Below are 14,423 nucleotides of genomic sequence, written 5' to 3'. Positions count from 1 at the left end.
TGCATTCCTTTGTAACTTTTCAGTCTGCTTTGGATTTAGCTATCTTGAATAATTGTGTATCACCTGCAAACTTTGCCACCTCACTGTTAACCCCTTTTCCCAGATCATTTATGAATATTGTGACAAAGTTCCTCCTCTATCTTGGTGGGTCCTGCGCTTATTGGTGGATTTTCTTGCCTCAGAGATTCACCATGTGGGTTGGGGAACAGCCCAGAGACCTTCCACTCTGGAAGAACCCACAGTCCAGGTCAATTGGGAGGTTTGGGGGGAACCCGGGCCCGCCCTCTACTCCGGGTTCCAGCCCAGGGCCCTGTGGACTGCAGCTGTCTATAGTGCCTCCTGTAACAGCTGCATGACAGCTACAACTCCCTGGGCTACTTCCCCATGGCCTCCTCCAAACACCTTCCTTAGTCTCACCACAGCACCTTCCTCCTGGTGTCTGATAACGCTTGTGCTCCTCAGTCCTCCAGCAGCACACCCTCACCCTCTCCCTCTCAGCTCCTTGTGCCTCTTGCTCCCAGCTCCTCATACTTGCACCACAAACTGAAGTGAGCTCCTTTTTAAAACCCAGGTGCCCTGATTAGCCTGCCTTAACTGATTCTAGCAGCTTCTTCTTAATTGGCTCCAGGTGTCCTAATTAGACTGCCTGCCTTAACTGGTTCTAGCAGGTTCCTGATTACTCTAGTGCAGCCCCTGCTCTGGTCACTCAGGGAACAGAAAACTACTCATCCAGTGACCAGTATATTTGCCCTCTACCAGACTCCTGTACCCCACTGCTCTGGGTCTGTCACAATATTTATGTTCCAGATAATTTATGAACAGCGCTGGTCCCAATACAGATCTTTGGGGGACAGTGGTATTTACTTCTCTCCATTCTGAAAATGGACCATTTATTCCTACACTTTGTTTCCTATCTTTTAACCAGTTCCTGATCATGAGAGGATCTTCCCTCTTATTCTGTGACTGCTTTAGTCTACTTAAGAGCTTTTGGTGATGGACTTTAACAAAGGCTTTCTGAAAGTCCAACTACACTATATCCACTGGCTTACCCTTGTCCACATGTTTGACCCCCTCAAAGAATTGTACTAGACTGATGAGGCATAATTTCCCTTTACTAAAGCCATGTTGACTCTTCCCTAACAAATCGTGTTCATCTATACATCTGATAATTTTGTTCTTTACTGGTTCTGTTTTTCGCTTGGAACTGAAGTTAGGCTTACCAGCCTGTAATTGCCAGGATCACCTTTGGAGCCTTTTTTTTTTTTTTTTTTAAATCGGTGTTATGTTAGCTATCCTACTGTCATCTGGTACAGAAGCTGATTTAAATGATAGGTTACATACCACAGTTAGTAGTTCTGCAATTTCACATTTGAGTTCCTTCAGAACTCTTGGGTGAATACCATCTGGTCCTGGTGACTTATTACTATTTAATTTATCAATTTGTTCCAACCCACCTCTAATGACACCTCAGTCTGGGACAGTTCCTCAGATTTGTCACCTAAGAAGAATTGCTCACATCCTTTGTAGTGAAAACTGATGCAAAAAATTCATTTAGCTTCTCCGCAAAGGCCATGTCTTCCTTGACTGCTCCTTTTGTGCCTCAATCCTCCAGTGACCCACTGACTGTTTGGCAGGCGTCCTGCTTCTGATGTAATTAAAAAACATTTTTTTTGCTGTTGTCTATTTGCTAGTTGCTCTACAAATTTTTGGCCTGCCTAATTATACTTTTACAAGTGACTTGCCAGAGTTTATGCTCCTTTCTATTTTCCTTAATAGGATTGGACTTCTAGTGCCTTTTTGTCTCTAACCATCTCTTTTATTCTGTTTAGCCATGGTGGCAATTTTTTTGTTTTGTTTTCTTTCTGTGGTTTTTTTATTTAGCGGTATGCATTTAGTTTGAACCTCTCAAGTTGTTTTTAAATAGTTTCCATGCAGCTTGCAAGCATTTCTCTTGTGACTGTTTCTCTAAGTTACCATTTTAACTAGCTTCCTCATTTTTGTGTGGTTCCTCTTTTTGAAGTTCAATGCTACGGTGGTGGGTTTCTCTAGCATTCTCCCACCCCTCCCCTGCCACCACGGATGTTACATTTAATTAAGTTGTGGTTGCTATTACTGAGTGGTTCAGCTGTATTCACCTCTTGGACTAATTCCTGTGTGCCACTTAAGACTAAATCAAGAATTGCCTCTCCCCTGGTATGTTCTAGGACTAGCTCCTCCAAGAAGCAGTCATTTAATGTGTCTAGATATATTGTCTGTGCATCCCATCCTGAAGTGACATGCACTCTACGGATAGAAATTACATGCTTGAATAATAAGAGTATAGCAGACAGACTATACAACAGACCACCTGACCAAGATGGTCATGGTGACTGTGAAATGCTCAGGGAGATTATCCAGGCTATAAAAATAGAAAACTCAATAATAATGGATGATTTCAACTATCCCCATATTGACTGGATACAGGTCACCTCTGGATGTGATAGAGAGACAAAATTTCTAGACACCATGAAGCCAGGAGGCAGCCGGGAGGAAGTCTGCAGTCTCTCTCCCCGAGGCAAGGGGAGATAGCAACTCCTGAGGAAAGGGATAGGAACCTAGGAGGAAGGATTTAAGTAGTAGACCTAAGAGAAAGGTAGGGTGACCAGACGTCCCGATAAAATCGGGGCCGTCCCGATATTTAGGTGTTTGTCCTGCGTCCCGACCGATCTTGGGTCGGGACGCAATTTGTCCTGATATTTTGACTTTTTTTTTTCCCCCTGCTCTGCTGGCGGACCCCTCCCCCGCCCCCCCATATGTCCCAATATTTTCTTCCTCTCATCTGGTCACCCTAGAGAGAGGTGTCTGACTAGGAAGGCTGGAGATCGAAAAGCTTGGAAAAGCACAGTACGTAGTTCGGGGGTAAAAGCAGTAAGGTAGATATAGGTGCAGACCTTAACTGCTCTCTGTAGAGCCTTGGACTGGAACCCAGAGCAGAGGGCAGGCCTGGGTTTCCCTACCAACCACTGCAGAGTGGTTTTGCTAGGGCTGGTGAATAGGAAGACTGCTGGAGTCACTGTGGGAGTGACATAGGGCAACAGGCATGAGGACTCTTGACACTGCTGGTGCAAAAAGACTTTAAAAGACTCCCTTGGAAGGGGAAATCACAGTGTGACCTGGCCGGAGGGCTGAGTGACTCTGTGGGCAGATATACCTATCTCATAGAACTGGAAGGGACCCCGAAAGGTCATCAAGTCCATTCCCCTGCCTTCACTAGCAGGACCAAGTATTGATTTTGCCCCAGATCCCTAAGTGGCCCCCTCAAGGATTGAACTCACAACCCTGGGTTTAGCAGGCCAATGTAGGAGAGAAGAAAGGGGGTGCTGAATTGGGCACAGCTAATCCCCAGAATTGCCAGAGAGGTGAGTAGAACACCCTGTGACAGACCCATACCATTAAAATTACAGTAAAATAATTTGCATGACTAATATATGATGGCTGAATAGACTGACAGACACACCGTTTGTCATCAGACCGAGCAGAGAGTAAGACTGCACTTCAGTTGTGACAAAAGATCCAAAATATTGTCAGAAGTCTTTCATAAATTGCTATTACAAAAGATACTCCCCGGATGTATTCTGATTTTCCTAGTGCAACAATGACAAATTTAAATGTAAACCGAGAGAAAGCAGAATATCTATATTAAAAAATAATCTGATTAGATGCAAGATTTTCTTCTGGTACACCATCTTGTTTTCTCAAAGGGATGTTGTATAAAAGATGTCAGAAATGATAGCGACAGTACATCCTTCTTTCAAGACTGCAATACCTCAACGTAGTCACTGACCAATCTTATGGGATGTTATTCCTGTTCAGTATTGTTTCAACAGTCCACACAACTGGCCTAGGAACAAAGGCCTCGGTATAAACATTCCTCTTACGTTGCCATTAGCTAACAAGAATATTCATTTTCACTCTCTGCTTTATAATCCTACGCTAATCCACATAAAGGAGACACTCCTTCCAACGCACAACATGGAACTTTAGTTTAAGGTTATTGACTTTGTGTCTTTAAATGAGAATGCATCTTATCCACATTATCACAAGTATAAGCTTCTTTGTAGATTTGAACCAAAACTTTGATTCCATCAGGCCACCTGACCAGTATTTAGTAGGATGCTGGAAATATTTTACAAAAATTAACTTATACAGTATAGGTTAATCAAACTCAAAATTAAGGGCAAGTAAGTTATTCATACAAGTGAGGACAGATTTTCAAGAGAGCGCTTGGGCACATCTTCAAAAGTGCTAGTACCTATCTAGGTACCTTAAAAAAACACAGACTTTCAAGAGTACTTCGCACCCAATATAGGCCGTACTCATCTGAAAAGATGGCTGCTTATTTAGGTGCCTAAATGGGAGTTGAGCTCTCCTGGAAACCTGGCCTTGATTCTGGATGCTGAGTTTTTTTCAAAACATGGCCCATAAACTGTGTATTCCAGGTCTATTTTTTCAGCCTCGGTTCTATAAATCCTGAAATTGTAGCCAATTATGTTTAAACATGGCTGCTCCCAGCGTAGTGGGTTCTAGAACAATTTCCCCCCAACTTGTACTTGACTGTGCCCATTTCTTTAATCTCCTCCTGTGACAAAGAGGGTTTACGTACGGCAGTCTTACATTTCCTATTTATGTGGGAACGTTTCAACCCCTGAATGTTGCAGTGGGTGGGGGAGGCAGGAAGAGGGAAAAACAAACAAAAAACCAAAGCTCTTCAAAATGATTGATTCCCGCCCCCCCCCCACCCTTGTCCTATTCCAGTCTGTAATGCCCTTATGAGCACACAGTGTGACTTCCTGCATGAAACACGGGCCAGAGGGTTCTTCCTGTGATTCCTGCATCTAGCCGAAATGACTTCCTTATACTGGTCAAGGAACACTGAGTAGTGCCATGCTGCTGTATCACATCAAATGAAAGGCTTCACTCTCCCTCGCGCAGAAACCAAAGTGACATCCATAGATCCTGCACCCATTCCTGTAGAGTGCCAATATGCAAGGATTGGAATAACTGGAGCTGGTTGCAGAGTCAGGCCTTTACTTACTCATTTGCCAGGGAAAGTTTACTAACTATTTTAAGACTCTAGCAGAAAACATGCCTTTCCTTCAATAGGTATTGCGAAAAAGTCAGACCTGAGTTATGGGAGGGTGGCTGAAGGGAGGTATCTGTCTTAGAATGACTAAAGCCCTATCCCCTATGAACTGAAAGAAGTTGCCTCAGGTTAATTATGGGCACCTGAGTCTAATTAAGGGCAGCCTGTGACCTTTAAAAACCTCTTCCACTGAGAAAGGGGAGGAGAGGTGAGAAGCAAGGTGCAGAACAGTTGTGTGTAGTAAGGGGAAAGACTCCTCCTAGGTAAAGAGCAGTTTTACCCTACAAGGGGAAGCCTTGTATGGGGAGGGGGACTTTGTTCCCAACATTGCTGGGCCAAGAGTGGTTAGACAGGGCGGCTGGTGATCGGTAGCTGGTATAAGAGAGTTAGGAAATCTAATTTTATTTTTGTTTATGTTTAAAGAAGCCCTTTGGGCCTACACTGTAAAATATTGTAAATAAGCCAATGTGATGTATTAAACCTCTTGAATAGGGCTGATTTACGTCAGGTCCCTTCAACGCCAGAGGGGCCACGCTGAATCCTGCCATGATGAAAGAGGTACACCATCACAGTACGCAAAAGCTAAGAATCCAGGAAATTGTTTTCTCAATCAATCAGCTCATTTCCCCCTCCTACCACAATTTATTCTAACACCTAAAGCTACCATGTGCATCGTCCCCAGAGAGAGTACTTGCTTCATCACACAAAAACACATGAAAATTGTTAACGCTAAGTGGCATCTGAGATAATCTTTGACTAAGATTGAATCAGACATCTCTTCAGAAGTTCAGAGCCTTATATATAGGAACAGATATGAAATGTGTCAACCCTGTCTACAATGACCGCTCATTCGTGCTAACTGACTTTGATCTCTCAATGGTTTTTTAAATGCATCTTTACAGTGTTTCAGATGCATTATATGCCTAACAGGGTGAGCATTCCAAATGATGTCTAGATGAATTATGCTTTAACATTATATCATAATTCTTCATCTCTTTATAACTTTAAAAGTGTACTTAGCAGTAGCGTGCGCTCAAGTGCAAATCAACTAAGTCATTTCATGATTCCATTAGCTTTGATTTTAACTTTGTTTATTCTGCAAACAGATTTTAAAGTTGACTCTGTAATGAAACGAGGATTAGGGTAAGAAACCAGCTAAGGTAAGACATTTCTAAGGGGGACACATCTTCTTCCTTCAGGACATAAACTAATTACGGACTTCCCAGGATTGGGAAGAAGGTTGGAATGTTGAGATGGATTCTCTTCCCTGATACACTACTAGGGTGACCAGATGTCCCGATTTTATAGGGACAGTCCTGATTTTTGGGTCTTTTTCTTAAATAGGCTCCTATTACTCCCCACCCCCTGTCCCGATTTTTCACATTTGCTGTCACATTTGCCCTATTCACTACCAATATAGGATTAATGGGCTGAAAGGGAACAGTAAAGAGGGATGGCCTCTTGGAGAATTCTCCAATGCATGTGGCATGCAAGATGGTTAGGGCCAAAGGAGGCAGCTCTAAACTAACTTGTAAGCCCCCCACTGTAGTGGCATGCTGGGGTGTGGCCAGGGCACTCGGGTTGCTCAAAAGCTCAGAACAGCCAATGTGCAGTTGTGCAAATTAAGGAGATGAATAAGTGATTTAATGCCATCTTTCTAGCCCCTTAGCCTGGTGGTCTGCTCTTGCTGCAGCATAGAATCTGGCCCATTATTCATAATGGGCCACAAGAGGTTTCCCCCCACCCCACCTTCTTCTGGAGTGTCTGTATCCTGAAGACGGGATAAAGGACTGAAAAATGAGGCATCCAAAATCTTTACCTAAGGCTACAGCTGCTTTTTAAAATTTCGATTCTGCGGGATAGGTACACGGAAAGCCATTGCTACGTGTCACAAAACCAGAGTAGCTTTTAAAAAAAGGAAAAGGTGGACTAAGCTAATGGGAAGGAGAGCCCTTGAGATAAAGGTAGTCTGTGGGGGGAAAAAAAAAAAAAAATTTCTTTGAAGGGTTTGGCGAATCAGGACTACAATGACTCATAGAAAGTAGCTTTTTTTCAGGGGGTTTCCCCATATCAATCCATCTGCCTTTTTTTTTTTTAAGTCCAGAGAGTGGCTAAAAGCTTGGCCAGCTGAGATTGTGGGGCTTAAGGTTGCCTGTCATGTGGATATGGAGTTTGAGGATCCAAAGTTCTTCAGGGGGAGGTGTAAGTGCCCAAGAACTAACTGTGGTATATGACACCCATCAAAGGGTTAATTCATAAAAACCAGTTCTGGGAAACTGCTAGCCAACAGCATCAGCTAGCCTCATAATTGGTTCTGATGATGTGATGCTTCCTTTTCTTTGCTCAATGTCCTCTCACAATAACTTCCCCGGGGAAGCAGGGCGGTTATTGTGGAGGGTTCTGGAATACGCCAGAAGATTCCAGCATTCCCCAAGCCCAATCATTTTTATAAACTCTTAACTGGAGATATATGAAGTGCCATGATCTAGCGGCTGGATCAAGGAACCAGGACACTGAGTTCTAATCCTGGCTCTGACACAGCCTTCTGAAGTCAGAGACAAGTCCAGATCCTCAAAGGTATTTAGGCTCCTTGATTTCAGCCAGTGGGAGTTAGGAGCCTAAATACCTTTCAGGATCTGGGCCTTAACCTCTGAATCTGTTTCTCACCAGGGCCGCCCAGAGGGGGGGGGGGGGCAAGTGGGGCAATTTGCCCCCACAAGAATATAGTATTCTATAGTATTGCAACTTTTTTTATGGAAGGGGCCCCCGAAATTGCTTTGCCCCAGGCCCCCTGAATCCTCTGCGCGGCCCTGTTTCTCATTTGTAAAATGGTGATAACACTTGAATACATGTGAGTGTTGCAAGGGTTAGTTAGTTAAAATTCCCCTTGCAAATATAAAGTGCTATATAAATGCTAAATACTATCACTTTAACCATAATAAATTGGCATAATTCGTGGTCCTGATCACAACTTGTCCAGAGAACATGCATAATGCACAGACACTCAGAAGGGTATATCATTCATTATAATGACTTTGTACAGTCTAGGGAAAGGATATTAGTCAGTACTAAATATTTGTGCTATCTCCAGAATGGCCCACAATTAGTACATTGTGAAATACGTCTCCTTTTCCCTACTAGGTTTGTTTGCAGTTTGTATTCTGCAGTAAAAGCTGTTCCTTTTAATACAATATGACTTATGGGAAGATAGAAAATAACAGCATTAAGCTGACTTGGCTTTGGCTCTATTGGGACAAGAATTATAGCTAAAAGAAAGTTACAATGCTTCTCTGAGTTTATTTAAAAACAAGTTCTATCCCTACAGTTTTTTGAGCACCTGTCACGGGGCTTATTGCTTATCCTTGAGGTCCTGCCGTATGGCTGCGTCTGGGGATTAGCTCCTTTCTGGTCAGACACCCCCTCTCAATGGTTGCTCACACCACATGCCCCCCTTGCTCTCCAAGACTCGTGGTGCTCCCTCTTCATGACTCAGCACTCCAGCCCATTCACTGTATAGTTCTCCCCTTCCAGCGTATCAAAATCCCACTCTGTCCTCTGCTCTACACTGTCTTCTGGTCCAAGACTAGGTCTGTACCACTTTCCCAAGGGCTGGTAGGGGAAATTGGGCCTGCTGTTTACTCTGAATTCCAGCCCAGGGACCTTGTCCAGCAACTACTGTCTTCTGGCTCCCAGGCCCTATTGTGATTTCCCAGGACTCCTTCATATCTTCTGCCCCCCTCCTTTGGGTTTACCATCCCAAACTCCCTCATCCCAGGGAACAACTGAAGACTACTTCCCCTGCAGCCCTCTTCTGTCATCAGCTTGCTGGCTTCATACAAGCTCAGCCTGCCCGTGCTCACCTGGGCTCCATCATCAATTAACCTTTCAGGCCCTGGCTCTCCCCGAGATGGAGCCTACCAAGTTAGTTGCCCCAACAACCTGCTTTGCCTTGCGTGGCATGGACAGCCCATCACAGAGCCTCACAATCTTTAGCGGATCTGATCTATACAACACCACTGTGATGTATTATCCCAGTGTTACAGATGGGGAGTTGAGGCACAGGGTGGAGTAAATTCCTTGACCAAGGTCCAATAGGAAATCAGTGGCTGAGACTAGAAACAAGGTCTCCTGAGTCACAAGCCAGTGCCTGGTCCACTGGATCATCCAGCCACACAATCATCAAGACTGGAGATGGGCCTCCACAATCTCCACAAACCCTCCCAGAGGGACTCATCCTAAAAGAGAAATTATCCTTTTAACGTGGCTGAGGAAACAAGAGGCCTGATACTAGCACCACTGACCCATTTCCCTTCTGGTATTTCTAGTGCTCTCTCTTGCTACTTATCAGTTTTCCTCCTCTGAAGGGAGATGATATTTTCTCCGTAGCCCCTCAGGTCTGAGAGGCTCGGTGTAGAGGAAGTAGCTGTTGGGCATGGCTGAGGCAGGTTATAGCATGTAGGAGAGAGAGGTGAAGGAGTCCAGGAAGCTGGACAGTGGAGTGAATTAACAGAGGAGATTTTCCTCCTGCCTCAGGGCCCTTGTTTCCTCAGCCATACTAAATGATAACTTCTCTTTTGGAATGCAAGTCCCTTGGGCAGGGTTTGTTTGTGGAGATTTTCCCGGCTCAGGCTTTTCTCACCAGTGAAGCAAGCCTGGAGATTTCTTTGGGACTCTTCTGTTGAGACAAGGAGCACAGGGCGACAGAGGATTATGTGTCAGCTTTGCTACTTCGACGCAGCATTGTCTGATATATTTCAGTTACTAAACGGGGTGAGATGCTTTAAATGACACTGATCACAGCCCCCTCCCCTCTCCAAGTAAGGAAATAGGACTAAGAATGTGTGTCTTCCATTCTTCTCCAAGAGACAGATTGTAACTTTGCTATCTGCCCTAGGTATATGGAGATATACCTATTGTCATAGAACTGGAAAGGACCCTGAAAGGTCACTGAGTCCAGCCCCCTGCCTTCATTAGCAGGACCAGGTACTGATTTTGCCCCCGATCCTTAAGTAGCTCCCTCAAGGATTGAACTCAAGCCTGGGTTTAGCAGGCCAAGGCTCAAACCACTGAGCTACAACCTGGTCCACTCCAGATAGATGTGCCCCAGGGTCTCCCTGATGCCGCAGAAGGGACAGGTGTCAAGGAGGGTGGTGAACCACACCTGTGCCCACAGCTCCATAAAGGAGCTGCAGGTCGTAGGACTCATTGGTCCCAGTAGCTAAGCCAGCACTGGGGCGGGACCGTACTCAATCACTGCTGCTATTGGCCAGGAGTAAATCTGTACCCACTGGGAGCTGGTGTAATTTTGATACAGGCGTGTCTGAGTCACAGCACCCCCCACAGCTGCTCCTGGGGCAGTACAGTTTATACGATGCTCCTTCTTTGGAGCTGTGCCTCAAGTCAGAATGTAGCAGTTAAGCCTTTTCCTCAGCTGCCAGTGCACTGTAGTGGTGCTGCTATATGGAAGTGTTTCTTCAACAGAAATTCTACTGGTGGGGGAAAAAAAATTCATTATGTCAGCGCTTGTGAAAGTTGCCAAATACATGGAACAAATAAGCAGGGAGCAGAGCAGCCGCACATGCTTTCCCACCCTTTTTGGCAACATGCCTCAACCTTGACTTGGAGAGACCGCCACTTAGCCTGAATGGTAGTGTAGCCTCCATGTTCATTTGGTCTTTGGCCTCTCTGCTAGGAGTGCCCACAGGGCAGCAGTTGGTGGCAGCGGTGATGGTGTTCTTTTGTGTCATGGTCACTTGTCAACTAGGGGCTTGTCTTCACTACCCGCCTGGATCGGCAGGTAGAAATCGATCTCTCGGGGATCGAATTATTGCGTCTCGTCGGGACGCAACAATCGATCCCCGAATCAATGCGTGTACTCCACCAGCCCAGGTAGGAGTAAGCGCCGTCGACGGGGGAGCCGCAGCGGTCGATTTGCTGCCGTCCTCACAGCGGGGTAAGTCGGATCAGATACGTCGAATTCAGCTACGCTATTCGCGTAGCTGAATTTGCGTATCTTAAATCAATCTCTCCCCCCCCCCAGGGTAGACCTAGCCTAGGACAGTGACCTCAACACCAACTAATTTCAGAAAAATCAGATAAAGATTCATTCACTTGGTTTCAGATTAAAACCAGTAACCTAGAGGGGAAAAAGTCTCCCTAACTCACTCTCAGCCCTGAGTGTCAGACTGCTATAAACCCTACTTCAGACGTAGTTATACATTCCCACTTTATTAATGTGCAACTGGTGAGAACCTGGCTTGCAATTTCTTTGTCTAGTGACAAAGCTGTATTTAATCCTTAGCACATTTGCAGTTTCCAGACTGCGGGCCAAATGAGTGATTAGCAGGACAAGCTGAATATGCATTTGTTTGCTGTTTCCAATGGGTTAAACTTAGGGGCAAGATCCAATTATTAAAGTCAGTGGAAATATTCTCAATAACATCGGGGGAATTGGTTCAGGCCCTAAATCACTTAATCCAGTTTTTAATTAAACAGCATTTAATAAATAGGAGGTCGGTTGTTTTAGATGTTAACAATAATGAAAGCTTCATTTTTAAATGAAATTTCACAGGCTCTTTGCCCACAGTGCAGAGGAGGTTATGCCTTACCTTACATTAGAAATGCAGAATTCACCTTATTGTGATGTTGGCTGTGGTGTGAGAAGATGGAGCTCAATGGAGCTCCAGTGTAGCAGAAAGACTCTACCCCGATATTTTTCCTATCCCTAAAATGTAGTGTTGGTCTCAGTGTCATAAAGGAAAGGATTCCTTTTCATACAGTGAGTTTCAGTATATTTTAGAGTTCACTGCAAGAAGTGGTAACTGCTCTTCACGTTACAAATGGCCTGTTCTCTCTCTCACATAGAAGGGGCCATATGATACACTTCTGACTAAGGGTATGTCTACACTACCCACTGGATCGGCGGGCAGCAACTAGACGCAATAAATCGACCCCGGAGTGCTCTCCCGTTGACTCCTGTACTCCAGCGCCACGAGAGGCACAGGTAGAGTCAACAGGGGAGCAGCAGCAGTCGACTCACCGCGGTGAAGACACTACGGTAAGTAGATCTAAGTACATCGACTTCAGCTACGTTATTCACGTAACTTAGATCGATCCCCTCCCCCCCCCTCAGTGTAGACCAGGCCTAAGTGTAACTACACTGCAGTTCAAGGTGTGATTGCAGCCTGGGCAGACGTACCTGCACAAGCGCTGCTGAAAGTAGTGGTGTAGCTGCAAAGGCACAGACTAGAACCACGAGTACATACCCAGGGTCCCCAGCCTGCTGCAGCAACTACACTGCTATTTAGCCAGGCTAGTGCAGGTCTGTGGACCCGTTCTGCGGTCACCCCTCATATTGCACTGTAGACATACCCAGAGTGTAAACACAGACATCTACCTAGCAATTTTAGGTTTGTTACAAGACAGGGTTCTGCTGGATCTTCCTGAAAATACATTTGTCATAAACAATGGTGTGGCCTAAAAACATAGTATAATCTTCCTGACAGGGTATGACGTGTTGGATGTCTGTATAAGGCCAGATTGGGATACTCCCGGTGATGCTGAGTAGTACCTTACTCCATGATAGCTCCATTGAAGTCAATGGTGCTACTTTGAGAGTAAGGGGGTCAACAATCTGATCCTTACATTTGCTAACTACCCCAGCCCCTATGAGGACATAAGCCCTCCTTTCCCTCCCAAGTCATAGCTACTGATATCAGCTGTGGGTCATTGCCATGGTCAGCTCTGTGAGGACGCTAACGCATCCATAAAGGAAACAGATTGCTGTGCCGATATCCGTGTGCAGCTAGGCCCCAAAAGCTGACATCACGGTCTGGCATCCATATACATACCCAACCAGCTCAGTGATCAGCCTCCCAAGTGGATAGTAACATTTTAGTCCACAATACCAGCAAACATCACAAATCAAACGTCCTTGAGACATCAACTTCATGTATATGGCTTTAAAGGGGCCACAGCATTCCTTTAAAATGTTAGCAAGAAAATATACAGTGTTGTTGCAGTCCTGCCAGTCCCAGGATATTAGAGAAACAAGGAGGGTGATGTAATATCTTTTATTGAACTCACTTCCATGGGTGAGAGAGGCAAGCTCTTCTTCCTCATCTCTCACCAACGGAAGTTGGTCCAATAAAAGATATTACCTCACCCAGCTTGTCTCTCTAATATCTTGGGACCAATATGGCAACAACTCTGCATGCAACAACGGAAGATATCACATTTTTCCTCTGAAAAAGCTTTCCACACTGTTAAAATACAGAAAATTAAATTCAAAAGCTCTCTTACATACTGCTAATGGTTATTAGACCAAGTAAAACAACGATGTTCAAACATTGGAGCTATATTCTGTGGACTGACTGCATATTTGCTGGATCAACTACTGCTCTGTAATAACTAGGCATGGAGCACAGTGGCATTCTATGAATTTTCTGCCTTTTTCCAGTTTTTTAAAAAAAAAGGGTTTTAGTATTATCATACGTCACAACTTCTGCTAAGTAACAGGGAAAGGTGCATTCTAAACTGTCTCCAGAAAAAATGAGATGAAAGCAAGAAAACTAATCAAAAAGAGCTGCAGGCAGGGTTGTGTAGTTTCCTAAGGAGCCATGGGTTTCTTTTTTTAAAAAAGGAGCTGTTTTAAACTGCAAGACACTATTACTGACCCACTTCCAACCCTAGGATCTCAATACTTTGCTTCATTTGAAGATTTCAAAGCTATTTCCCCTCTTTCGTAGGTGAGTGATACAAACAGAAATATTAAGTATCAGAGGGGTAGCCTCTGTTAGTCTATAAGGTGCCACGGGACTCTTTGTCGCTTTAAACAGAAATATTGTGGTTTGGATTTATGGGATCTGGCCCAGCTCTATAGCTGCAGATAAAACAGCTATTCTGGAATTACCATCATAACCTCAGGCAGAAGCAATTCTGTTCTGGGGATAGTCATCTTTATTTTAGACACTGGTCGAAGGGTTCCGAGGCACACTTGAAAGGATTGTGCTTGTTTTGATTCCATGGGGTCGTAGCAGGGCCTTTCAAAATGGACGTGACAATAATAGGCCAATTTCTGCTTGCCTTACTAACACTGAAAACTTTCACTCAATGCACATGCCTTATGAGAAAGTCATGGAAGATTTGGCCCAATGTCAGTAGCAAAAAGTTTTCCCAGCTGACAGCATCAGCATCTGTGAGCCGGTCACTTACCTGAATTATTTGTACCCCTGAAATGAGCACAGGGATTGAACATGTCCTGTATCTAGAACGAGATAGGCAAGTCTCATATAAAGCACGG

The sequence above is a fragment of the Terrapene carolina genome, unplaced genomic scaffold (assembly GCF_002925995.2).
Source record: "Terrapene carolina triunguis isolate 2854851 unplaced genomic scaffold, T_m_triunguis-2.0 Scaffold132, whole genome shotgun sequence".
Taxonomy (NCBI): Eukaryota; Metazoa; Chordata; order Testudines; family Emydidae; genus Terrapene; species Terrapene triunguis.
Note: the sequence above shows the minus strand (reverse complement) of the source record.